The following is a 13,619-nucleotide window of genomic DNA, read 5'->3' on the forward strand; positions in this document are numbered from 1 at the left end:
TTCCACTGTCATCCCAAAGGTAAGCTGTCCTCCGTGCCCGAAATGCCTGCTTTATCCCCCTTGCCTGCTGGGTGAGGATTCCTTTTTAAGCCGATTCATGGGACTTCCCCAAAGCCTCCCAAGGGCGTCTGTCCCTCCCTCAGGTGAGATCCTGTAACTCTTGGTACGTTCATTCATTACATCAACAGTGTCGACTATGTGCCAGGCACTGGGCTGGGCTGAAGAATGTGGGCCCTGTAGAACCTTAGATTTCACAGGATAACGTGTCCCAGGGCCCTGCTTAGGGCGTAAGACATTCATCGGCCTTCTGTTCTTGCCAAGGGAGCGGAGGTCCCGTTCGGTGCTGCCCCAGCAGGAGCAGTTCCGTTCCCACAGAGATAGGAACTCACACTTGTGGCACAGCTACTTTTGTGCCAGACGCTCCACAAAGTTCTCTTCTCTTCAGAAAGGGGACGCTTGCTGGTGTGTGCCCAGGGGACAGAGTCCCAGGGTAAATGTGCTGTCTTTCTAGAATGCTAATTTCACTCAAAGATTTGAGAGGGAAAGTTAATTAGTGTAAGGTAAGTAATTTAAGACATTTTTACATTAAATCAGTCGTGGAGAGATTATGGAGCAGGATACTAAATTAACACATTTTTTCCCCTCAATGTATTATTTGAAGAGGTAATAATACATACATGAAACACAATCTGAAAAGTATAAAAAAGAGTTTAGAATGAAAATGTAGCCCTCTGTTCTCCAACCACCTGGCTTTATTCCCAGGAGGCAACCAGTATTCCCAGATTCCTGGGAATCCTCCAAGAGATAATCTAAACATAGTACAAGTAAATACCTATGTATATGGTTGTTTTTTTGTTTTGTTTTGTTTTGTAAAAAATGATAGCATAAAATACACACTGCTCTGCAGTGTGCTTTTTTTCAGATAACAGTACATCTTGGAGAGCTTCTCGTAACATGTTCATCAAGAATTATGTCATTATTGTAACAGCTGCACAATATCTCATTGTATGGATGTGCCAGAATTTGTAAACCAGCCCTATGATGGTTATTTCCAATATTTTCCTATTATAAACAACACTACAACAAATATGACCGTGAATATTCTTCATTTGTACCTGTGTTAGTGTATCTGTAGGAAGAATTCCTAGACGTGGATCACAGGGTATGCTGTAGGGTCCAGTAGCCCTCGGAAGAGCTCTTCCTGGGGCGCGTGAGTGGCTCAGTCAGTTAAGTGTCTGACTTTGGCTCAGGTCATGATCTCATGGTCCACGAGCCTGAGCTCCGTGTTGGTCTTTGTGCTGACAGCTCAGAGCCTGGAGCCTGCTTCAGATTCTGTGTCTCCTTTTTTCTACTCCTCCCCCCGCTCACACCTCTGTCTGTCTCTCTTTCTCTCTCTCTCTCAATCAAAAGTAAATAAACATTAAAAGAAAAAGAAGAGTCTTCCAATCTACACTATATCAGAGCATCTGTTTCCTCCTCCCTTAGCCAATACAATAGACAATGATGTGTTCTCAAGCTTTCTGACCTTGGCCAATCTGATATGTAAAAACATGTATCTTGGTAGAATTTTTTTTTAAGTTTATTTATTTTAAGAGAGCGAGACAGAGAAAGCACTTGAGTGTGCTTGCTAGTCTGAACAGGGTAGGGGCAGAGAGAGAGGGAAAGAGAGGATCCCAAGCAGGGTATGTGCTCTCAGTGTAGAGCCCACCAAGAGGCTCAATCTCATGAACCACGAGATCGTGACTTGAATAGAACCAAGAGTCAGACGCCTAACCGACTGAGCCACCCAGACACCCCTCTCGTTAGAATTTTTACTTGCTTTTCTAAAATTATGGAGACGTTTGAGTATCTATCTTTTTAAGTAATCTCTGTGCCCAGTGTGACACTCGAACTCACAACCCTGAGATCAAGAGTTGCATACTCCACCATCCGAGCCAGCCAGGCACTCCTCTTTTTTTTCTTAATAGTTGAGACTCATTTGTATTTCTCTTTTTAAAAAGATTTTATTTCAGGGTCACCTGGGTGGCTTGATCAGTTAAATGTCTGACTTGATCTCGCCGTTTGTGAGTTTGAGCCCTGCATCGGGCTCTGTGCTGACAGCTCAGAGCCTGGAGCCTGCTTCAGAATCTGTGTCTCCCTCTCTCTCTGCTCCTCCCCTGCTCTCCCTCTCTCTCTCTCTCTCAAAAATAAACACAAAAAAATTTAATGAAAGATTTTATTTCATTTATTTCATTTTTTTTTAGTTTTTTAGTAATCTTTACACCCAGTGTGGGACTCAAACTCATGATCCTGAGATTAAGAGTTACACATTCCACCGAAAGAACCAACCAGGTACCCCAAGACCCATTTGTATTTCTTATTCTGGGAACTGTTTTTGTTGTTGTTGTTGTTGTTTCATATCATTTGCCCATTTTTCCATTGGATTGTTGGCTTTTTTCTTATCAATATTTAGGAAAGGTAACTTGTGATTTGAATAACAAATATTTCCCTCCAGTATGTCTGTCTTTTGACTTAGTTTGTCTTTTGGTCCCCTCTTCCCATATAGTCAGTTATAATTTTATTTTTTGGTAGAATTTACCTTTGCATTTACAGCTTCTTGTTGTTGTTTTTAATGTTTATTTATTTTTGAAGGAGAGAGAGAGAGACAGAGCATGAGTGGGGGAGGGGCAGAGAGAGAGGGAGACACAGAATCCGAAGCAGGCTCCAGGCTCTTAGCTGTCAGAACAGAGCCTGATGCAGGGCTTGAACCCATGAACTGTGAGATCATGACCTGAGCCGAAGTTGGACCCTTATCCAACTGAGTCACCCAGGCGCCCATATAACTTCTGGGTTTTATTCCATTCTTAAAGAGGCTTCTCCCCTAACTGAGGTGATTAAAAAAAAACTCTCTCATTAATTCATGCCGCCAAAAATGTACTGAGGTCTGACTCTGCTGAGCACTGCTCTAGGTACTAGAGTCACAATGCTCAACTAAACAAACCGTCAGTACATGTTCTGAGTTCTTTTGCTAAGGCGTTTAGTACTTTCTCTAAGTACTTTCATGGTTTCACATTTGCAATGAAATCTTTCTTCTGTTGGGAATTCAATTTGGTATAAACTGTGAGGGGTCTTTTTTTTCCTTCCCAACTAGCAACCGTGTTGTCTCAACATCATTGCCTAAATAATTTCTTTCCTTTACTGATTTGAGATGTCAGTTCTATCATATGCTAAATTACCATAGCTCATGCATTTTTAAACCAAAAAGAGGACCTCAAAGAAATGTCCTGCTTCAAGCTTCACCAACGGGCCCCTCTTTTTTTATTTTTCTTAATGTTTGAGACTCATTTAGGAGCTCTCTCTTCTGTCTGTAGGAGCACTTGGTGGGAAGTTTGAGTATCACTGACATTTTTTAAAGTCTTCTTTGATATTCAAATAAGAACCTCCAAGATAGATAGTGTATCTCCATTTTCCAAGCAAGAAAATTAAGCCTAGAGAAATTAAGAAAGTCCCCCAATAGGCTAGACCCCTACTGTTTTATCTTCCCCTTGCTTCCCTTCTGGGAATTGGCCCCCCCCCCCACCCCCACCGTCCATCGCCTCCAACAGCCGACACCTGTCGGCCAAGCTCAGGGGGCCAGGGCCTGCTCCCACAAGCTTTGCCGATCAGTCTTTCTTCATATGCTTGAAATGGAAACCTAGAGGGGCCAGGCTCTGTGAGTTATACAGGGGGGTATCTACGAGAGGCCGCATTTCTTGCCCATGGAGAGAAGCAGAGGACCCTAATCTGTAGAAGGAGATGGAGCCTGAATCAGGCTCCCAAGAAGGTTGGGCAAGAAAGGGCAAGTGCCCAAGCATTCATGCCCACGGTTCTCTGTGCACCTGGCTGGGCTTTAGCTGCTTCCCTGTTGTGTTCCTCCAGACTCTTCCCAAGATTTTTAGAATACATTCTCCTTAAGCTGCTTTGACAAGGGATCCCAGGAAATGGCTGAACCTGGTCTGATCCCAGAAGGGTTTCTTTCTCAAGCATCAACCGGAGCACATCCCAAACAGGGGCCAGAATGCTGTTTCGGCTTCGAGTTGTGTCTCAGAGGACAAATGGAGTGTGTGATTATGGCCAGCGCAGGGGCTCCAGCGGCCAGCGTTCTCAGCCAGGCACCCTGTGAGCCCATCTGTAACCACTTTGAAGACTGTGCCAGTGCAAACCTAAAGCCTACTTCTTTTTCAGTGTGATAAAGACCAATAAAGTTGTGATTTAGAAAAATATCTTCTTAGCTTTTCCATTAGGCCACTGTGTGGTGTAGGACAGGAACTCATGCCGAAATTTAGCCAGCATTTTACGCTCTCATGTATTCTCTTCTCCCTAGAGTAGTCTTGGTTCTTTCAGGAATTACAGCTGCCCCCCCTCCCCCACCCGGCCGTTGGAAATCTGGAAGCCAGTTTCTCCTTAATGTCTCTTGCATTTGACCCTTCTTTTCCATTCCCTCTGCCAATTCCAAGTTTTACTGCCTGTTGTAACAGTCCTAACGTTATTGCCACTGTGCCTTTGCATGACCCCAAATGTCCCATCTCACTTGTATACTGCAGTCCAAGTTCAAATATCACCTTCTCTGTGGGGCCTCTTTGACCCCTGGGATTCTTCTGTCCCCTGCTGACGCAGGCCTCCACCCTAAGATGTTACAGAAGGAACTATCCAGGGATCAGCTGTGTGACCAGAGGCACGTCACCATGCTTAACTTTTTTGAGCCTATTTCTTCATCCAACAGACAGGATAAATAGCAGGGGTGTGGTGAGAATTTGATAAGCTAGTATGTAGAAATGACCATTTCAGGGCTTGCACATAAAAGGGAACCCACCTTTGTTCCCTTTGCTCTGCTTCCCAATTTTTTCAGCAGGTTGTCAACTCTTTGAGGCCTCTGCTCTTACCTTACTCCGAGTACCTAGCAGAGAGCAGGACATAGAGCAGGAGCCCAGTGCATGCTGAATGGACAAACATATAAATGGAAGAATGAATAGAAAACCCTCTCTGTTCCTTCACACTCTCTGTTCAACCCCATATGCACATTTGCCAAATTAATCCTCCATCAATTTGGCTTTCAACATATAATGTTACTTCTTGTTTAAAAATCCTCTATGGTTCTCTACTACCTATGGATTAAAATTCCTTATTTCATGTATTTATTTAAAGATTGTATTTTTTATTTTTATTACTTTTTGAGGGGGAGGGGAGAGGAAGAGAGAGAATCTCAAGCAGGCTCCACACCCAGCACGGAGTCCAACGAGGGGCTCAATCTCATGACCCTGGGATCACTACTGAGCCAAAATCAAGAGTCAGATGCTCAACCAACTGAGCCACCCAGATGCCCCTAAGATTTTATTCATAAGTAACCTCTACACCCAACATGGGGTTCAAATTCACAACCCCAAAGTCAAGAGTCACATGCTCTACCCACCGAACCAGCCAGGCGCCTTCGGATTTCTTATTTCAGATGTGGGGGTTCTCATGACCTGGCCTGGTATACTGGTTTCAACCTCATATCCCATTTTTCACCACCACAGCTCTTTTAAAGTAGCTGTTCTGGCAGGTCCACTCATTGCCAGCCGCTTCCAAAAAGCCGTTTCCTCTCTGATCCTTCATTCACACTTGGTCCCCTCACCAAAAGGCATTTCCTTCTCTCTGACTAACCACGTCCTACCCTAGCTTTAGAGAAAGCTAGATGTCACCAAATATCCCTAAAGAAACTGAAAAAAGTCCCCAATAATTCCACCATTTGTTTGGGTACATTTTATTCCAGAACTTATTTCCATGCACTGAAAAATATTTTTTTTTGTTAATTGAGAATAAGCAGTTCCTATAATGACCACATGCTTATTTATACTTAGATAAGCAAAAAGAAGCAAATAAAAATCATCATAATCCTGGTAGCCAGTGATTTAACTTCTGGTCACAATGTAGCCTTTAGACACGTCTTAGTATTTAAAACAACAATCCCATTCATTGAGGTTCAATTGAGATATTGTGATCTATCTGGTTTCTACTCTGCTTTATTTGGTTAGCATTGTTTCAAAAAAAATTTTTCATGTCATTAAGAAAGCTTAGTAAAGATAATTTTTTCAAAAATAGAAGCACAATATCCCATTGTTTGAGTAAACCATAATTTACTTAGTATTTCCAATGTTCACATTGAGGGTTTCTTTTTTCAAGTTTTCTTCACTTAAAATAATGCTGCAATGAATATTTTTGTGCATAAATCTTTGACCTTGTTTCTCAATAGCTTCTTAGGATTATTACAATAACTACATTTCTGGGACGCCTGGCTGGCTTAGTCAGTAGGGCATGCAACTCTTCATCTCAGGGTCTTGAGCTAAAGCCCCATGTTGGGCGTGGAGCCTACTTAAAAATATATATATATATATATATGGGTGCCTGGGTAGCTTAGTCAGTTAAGCATCCAACTCTTGATCTCGGCTTAGGTCATGATCTCACAGTTTGTGAGTTCCAGCCCTGCATCAGGCTCTGTGCTGACAGCGTGGATCCTGCTTGGGATTCTCTGTCTCCCTCTCTCTCTGCCTCTCTCTCTGTCAAATAAATAATTAAAAAAAATAAAAAACAACAGCTACATTTCTGGAGTTTACTATGTACCAAGCATTTACTGCATTGTTAGCATATTGAATATTGTAGATATTCCCATTTCACAGATGACAATGTTGAAGCACAAATCAATTACATGCTCTCTATGCTCAAAGCCATGATAGTAGGGCGAAAATTTAACCTAGGCAGTATGACTCCAAAGATCATGCTTTCAATCATGAACTTTTTAAAACTCTTCATACATATTGTTGCCAGACTTTTCAGAAAGGTTGTTCCAATTGATGCGACCAGCAGTATGGGTACCCATCACTCTCAATCATCCCTCTTCCAAGTGATTGCCAGGTATTTGCATCGTGTGCATCATGTGCTGTTGCTTCATGATGTTTGCCCATTTAACAGTCAAGGTTACTGTGCCAGTTCGTCCAGCTGAACTTCCCAGTGGCAGGCAAAGTGACGCCCTGTCCCCCAGAATCTGGCCACATCCATCCCACTCTGATGTGACAATGGCCTGAACAAATGCAAACACTAAAAAATAATGCTTTTATGCCTGGAGATGTAGAGCCCTATAGGCCCACCTGTTTGTTCGGAGTGGACAGGAGCCTTCCTCTGGAGGCCCGTGCATGCAGACCATATGTCAGTTGCATGTTCTGCCCCTGTGATTGCATGAGAAGTGCTTTCTTCTTTGTCCATGGGCTGGCTATACATGCATACTAGTATAATAAAAAATTTATTCTTTTCAGACAATAAAGCTAAGTGTTTGCTATGATTTAAGTATAAAGGTAATACTACAAAGAAAATTCAGTGTGTTTCTTTGAAATGCTAATACTATAAAAACTCCACAGTTGGATGATGGGTGGCATTATGGGCAAGAACAATACCCTTTTGGAAGACTGAGGACATCTCACGGAAGCATCTGAAATGTATTTTCCTAACACAGTCCGATGCCAGGTTTCTACCATGTCCTCCTCTGCCCACTAGCTCAACAGTGTGCTTCTCTGGGGTTCCTTGTATCATGACAACAGCCAGCACTCAACAATCACCCACTATGGGCTGGACACCTGGGAAGTGTTTTACACATGCTCTGATTCCAATCTGCACAATAACCATGCAAGGCAGACAGGATGTGCTTCAGCCTTGAGACGGAGAAGTTGAGGCTCAGGCGTCACAGAGTTAGTGAGAGAGTTGGGATCTGCAAACTCAAGCCTATGTCCTTCCCATGGTGGGCTGGCGGGATAGGCCACTTCACCCTAGACGGTTATCCCTTCTTGTTCACAGTTTGCTGGGCTGTATCCAGTGGAGATTTCTGATGGATCAGAGGAATTTGAAGAGAAAATGCATTTGCACTCTTGTCTTTGGATATCTACTCTAAACATATAGTGGAGATGAGGAAGAGTTACTGAAACACATCTCCCCAGATTAACGAGGTATTTGAATCCATTCTTGGCTTGAACTATTGTCCTTAACAAATTAGTAACACAGGCTTACCTGACTGTCCTTACAGTCCATGGACATGCCCCATCACCTATTTTTCTCAACTTCTCATGCAAATTGTAAGAGCCTGGAGGCCCTACATCATCTTAGGCAGGGACTGCAGTAAAATATTCTCCTTCTTTCTTCCACATAGTGCGAGGGGTCTGGAAGCAAAATGGTCTTATGTGGACCTAGGCCTAGGTGTGGACAATGTCAGGGGCTGCCGGTACCAAGCACTGAGGGAAGGGCAGGACCTCAGGCAGGACAAGGAGACTTGGAAGTTGGCCCTATGTCAAGAAGTGGCAGGAACACAGTCTCCCCTGGGCATCTCTTGCATAGGGAGAGGAGGAAGTCTTAGGTGGGTGGTGGTAGGGGCAAAGGTTGAAACAGCCTCAGTTCCAGGAGGTTTGCTGGGGGTTAGTTGAACCCTGTGCATACAGCCCTTTCTTTTAAGTACTCTGATGTATTTTTGGTGACAATATGGATGTGGCTTTCTCTGCCATTAGCTTGAGGGCTCCAGGACAGGATTGTAGCCTGTTCTCCTTGGCACTCACAGAACCTAACCCAGAACCTAGCAGGGGATTGCCATTTAGGAAATACTGGAAGGAGGACTATGAGCAAGTCACAATTTGTAAGCTGCTATCTATGGCTCTATGTTACTCACTGACTTCAATTCTTCATTAAATATCCCTGAGCTTCTAGTCAAGTCTCTCTCTCTCCCTCTTTTACGTATGCTTCACGCCCAGCACAGAGCCCCACGTGGGGCTTGAACACCCTGATATCAAGACCCGAGCTGAGCTCAAGAGTCAGACACCCAACTGACTGAACCACCCAGGTGCCCCTAGTCAAGTCTTATTTAAGTGTTGCATCTGGTCTCAGATGTCTTGGAGAAATTAAGGAAGGAAATTAAAGTATCTATGTCAAATTGTCAAGAGGAAAACAATGATACTCCCATCTCCCTGCCTTTCTCTTTGGCCAACAGAAATGATCAGAAGTCCCCATGGGGAAGGTAAATTTCAGGGAGAAGAGCTGGGGCGCTGAGAACGACCTCTTGGGCATTCTCCATTTCTAGTCTTGGTGGTCTAACTTTGATTTGATGGAGGCCAGCAGCAGGTTTCTCACTGGCACCATGCCTGTATTTTAGATCTACTAGTCTGGGTGGGAGTTCTAGCAGTGGGCAGCAGCAGCACTTTTATGGAACATGCAATAAAATAATCTGATCTGAACTGGAGCCCGCATCTGATGTTTCTCATGGTCCTGCAGGCCTGGCAGGATTAGTGAAAACTGCAAAAACCTAGAGGCTAAAATATCCCAGCCTTTGTTGTGTGTACCTTCTATATTTTGCATTTTTCTAATAATAGCTACCTACTTAAGATACTCTGTTAGTTGCATAATTTATATTATCACTAATCCTCACAGCTCTGCAAGGTAAAATATTACTAAACCTACCTTTACAGATGAAGCAACCAATGCAAAAGGTTTGTAATTTTCCTAAGCTGGAGCCCCCAGAGATCACATGTTTGTAAGAACCTAAGCTGGCATCAGACCCCCTTGTTATTTCCACAGCGTCAGATGGTTTTTGTTACGAGTGATATCCACTGTCATCTCTAAGCTAATTTTCAGACTTCTTGTCTGCAAAATTATTTTAAAAAATATTTTTCTAATGTTTATTTTTAAAAAAAATTTTTTTTAACATTTATTCATTTTTTAAGAGACAGAGCACAAGCAGGGGAGGGGCAGAGAGAGGGGGAGACACAGAACCCGAAGCAGGCTCCAGGCTCTGGAGCTGCGATGCGGGGCTCGAATCCTTGAAACGCGAGATCATGACCTGAGCCAAAGTCAGACGCTTAACCCACTGAGCCACCCAGGCACCCCAATGTTTATTTCCTTTTGAGAGAGAGACAGAGCGTGACCAGGGGAGGGGCAGAGAGGGAGGGAGACAGACTCTGAAGCAGGCTCCAGGCTCTGAGCTGTCAGCACAGGGCCCCACGTGGGGCTCGAACCTATGAACCGTGAGATCATGACCTGAGCCCAAGTTGGTTGCTTGACCACCTGAGCCACCCAGGTGCCCTCTGTGAAAATTATTTTTTTTAAGGGTTAGTGATTACCTGTAGGTTCTTTTTCTTTCCTTCAAAAATTGACTCTTGTGTGTGTCAATCAAAACTGTTGGGTGCATACAAAAAAAAAAGTTTTTAGAATGGGCACTGTAAAGGGGCAATATTAAAGTAAATGGGAGGGGACCCCAAAACAAAAACCTTTAGCAGACCAATAATTACATTTCAAGTTCTAGTCCTCTGTGCCCACATTCTGCGAGGAATTTGTATGCAGAACTTCCTCTTCCTAAAGTGTTCCCCTCCTTCCCTCCTTAGCATCCAGGTCAGTTGAAATCCAGGATCTTCCCTGAGGCCACCCCCACAGACCTCACCTCAAATAAAAAGGTTCTTTTTCATATTTTGATAACATTCACAGTACCAGTCTGATTGCTCATTTGATCGATCACTTAATTGAAGCCTGCCTTGCATTTTTGTTTAAATGTGTTCTGAGCTTTTTGCTTTCCCATATTTTTGCTATAGAATGCACAAGGGCAAAGAGCCACCGCTTCTTTTTTTGCTTTTGTAGCAAGGAGCTTCCAGGTACATAGAAGTTGCTCAGTAATATTTAAATAGTGATTAAATAGGTGAAAAATAAGTGAATTTGGAATAATTCAGGGAGTAGGTTGATTGGATTGGTACAAATAACAACTGACATCTTAAAAATTTTTTAATTTAAATTTTACTTTTTTAAAGTTTATTTACTTATTTTGAGAGAGAGAGAGAGAGAGAGAGCGCGCGCGTGCACACAAGTAGGGGAGGGGCAGAGAGAGAGGGAGAGAGAGAGAATCCCAAGCAGGCTCCACGCTGTCAGCGCAGAGCCCGACCAGGGCTCCATCTCACAAACCAAACCTCAAGATCATGACCTCAGCTGAAACCAAGAGTTGGGGGGCTCAATCAACTGAGCCACTCAGGAACCCCAACAACAGACATTTTAAAGGGTACTTTAAGATTCATCAAAATGTTTCATGAGCAGTCTCATTTGTATCTCAAAATAAACTGCCGAGAATATTGGGTTGGAGAGGTTAAGAGACTTGCTCTTGAAACTCAGATCCTCTTCCTCCAAATTTTGTACTATTTCAGTAGAGTTGACTTTTAAGTACAAATATAAGATTATAAATCTGGAGATGTACTCCCCCATCATACATCCTCACCAGCAGAGGGCGCAGGACCATGTATGGGTCTTATTCTAAGACCGGTTTGTATACTGGCCCAGTATAAGAGCTGGGGGTCATTGGGCAAATTGTTTAATTTTACTGAGCCTCATCTGTAAATATTGGTAATAACACACCACCACCCCAACTTGCAGAGTGCAAAAGATTAGAAATATTCTGTGGCTGGCACACAGTAGGTGAACAGTAAACCATACCTCTCATGATCCCTACAAGAGGATTGAGCACAGGAACAGTGTGTAGGTTAAATAAAATATTGATTCTTGTTTGATGCTTAAATAAGTATTTGAAATTATTTTGCATGTTTGACACTTAAAACAGGCAGAGTTATAGCAAATGGACAAAGAAATGAATATTGATGAAAAAATTGATATTGCTGGCACGAGTGTGAGGAAGCAGACTGGGACAAACTTTCTGGATGGGAAACCTTAAAAACATGATATGCCATTTGCCCCCATATCTATTTAGCCTAAGAAAATATTGGACAGTAAGAAGATTTAGAAAAACACAGGAAGTCATCACCATACTCTTCCTAAAAGCAACACTGGAAACAACCTAAATGTTCAATGTAGGGTACAGTTTCTTTTTATTATTGTTAGTTTTTGAACATCTTATTTATTTAAGTAATCTCTACATTCAACATGGGGCTGGCTTGAACTCACAACCCCAAGATCAATAGATGCTCTTCTGACTGAGCCAGCCAGGTGCCCCTAGGGTACAGATTTAATAACTATAATCTCTCCATCAAATTAAACACTATTAATCATTAAAATGATTCTATAGAAGAATATTCTAAATGAAAAGATGATCTTAACACAGCAAGCAAAAATCACAAGACACAAACTGTGTGCTTTCACTTGGTTAAAAATACAGGATAGAAATAAAAAGTTCAAGTTATTTCTGTAGCAGATGAAACCATTAGTGGTTTTTTTTTATTAAAACTTCTCTTCACTGGAGCACCTGGGTGGCTCAGTTGGTTAAGCCCCTGACTCTTAATTTCAGCTCATGCCCAGAGTGGGGCTCTGTGCCAACAGCTTGGAGCCTGCTTGGGAGTCTCTCTCTCTCTCTCTCTCTCTCTCTCTCTCTCTGCCCCTCCCACACATGTGCTGTCTCTCTCTCAAAATAAATAAATAAACTTAAAAAAAAACCCCAAGCTTCTTTACTTACCTTATTCTCTAAATGTTGTGCAATTAAGATTTATCACGTTTGTAATAAAAAATAGTTCATGGGGTGTCTTTCATTTAACGCTACCTACCAGCACAACCAGGCCAGTGGTCATGCAAATTAAGTTAATGGTAATAAAGCCTCTTGGAAGTTTCAAGGTAGTTAGTTAAACAAAATAATTAAACTAATGAAATTTCACAGAGCTGGTCACCAAGCTTTGACTTAGCTGCTATAAGGCTGCTATAAATGGATCTCACTCTCCACTGTTTCAAAAGGCCTAAAAATGGCATAAAATAAAATATGAGCAATTTTTCATGCGAAGGGCCAGGTGCCTGTTTGTCCTAAGCAAATGTAACCTGAAACTCACCCATATCTCATATACTCCAGGTTGGCTGCCCATCTCTGGACAGGCTGTATTTGCTCTCCATTACTCAATTTACTTTCCTGAACTTGAAGTGGAGTGGAATTTCAATGTAGAGTTACCCATTAGTTCCAGGGCTAAATTTAAACCTTTAATTAAATTAATCCCTTGATCTTAAATGCATTGCTTCTCCCTCAGAAAAGTGTATAGAGGTGTCTTAGACATCACAGAGCTTAATAAAGTGTGACAATTGTTCCTTACCGCATAGGGAAACCGGTGCACGTTTGTAGAGAGCTCCTGGTGCCCTCTGGCCTCCCACCCCCCTCAGCCAGCACAGGCATTTGTTGGGGCTGGGGCCAAGGTACAGCATTCTGTGTCTCCTCCCAGGTCCAGACTTGCTGTCCAGTCATTGAATCCTTGGGCAGGAACCCATCTTTAAAGAAGACATGGTAGATGCCAAACGAATGTTTATGAACTAAATGACAGAAAGTAACTGTGCATATTGTCCCAGTTTATATGGGATAAAAAGAGATCATAATCCACAACATTTGCAGGGTGACTAGAGGAAAAGGGCGTGAGGCCTTTTTAGCTTATTTTGGTCTTCATAGAGTAAAAATTGATGTTGGCTTTTGCTAAGAAAGAGATGAAAAGTGACAGCACCATCAAGTGGGTATGTATAAATTAGCCCGTACAGAAGATGTTCACCTGTGCCTGGGCTCTGTATGCACCCAGGGGTGCGCAATTATCTCAGGGGCCTGCGAATGAATGAGACATAACCTTAGTCGTTAAGCAACA

General features: G+C 42.6%; 1 protein-coding gene across 2 annotated transcripts in view; it reads left to right on the forward strand.

Annotated features, from left to right (window-relative positions):
- CABLES1 (Cdk5 and Abl enzyme substrate 1) overlaps positions 1-13,619 on the forward strand; it is a 129,300-nt gene continuing 115,681 nt past the window's right edge. Inside the window, exons 1-2 of one of the 2 annotated variants that reach the window (XM_042962119.1) lie at positions 270-560; positions 7,843-7,991. The gene's annotated coding sequence lies outside the window, so the exon portion shown is untranslated. Of the gene's footprint in view, positions 20-269; positions 561-7,842; positions 7,992-13,619 lie in introns of those variants that run through there. The other variant, XM_042962120.1, reaches the window with a different exon arrangement.

This window comes from Panthera tigris, chromosome D3 (assembly GCF_018350195.1).
Source record: "Panthera tigris isolate Pti1 chromosome D3, P.tigris_Pti1_mat1.1, whole genome shotgun sequence".
NCBI lineage: Eukaryota > Metazoa > Chordata > Mammalia > Carnivora > Felidae > Panthera > Panthera tigris.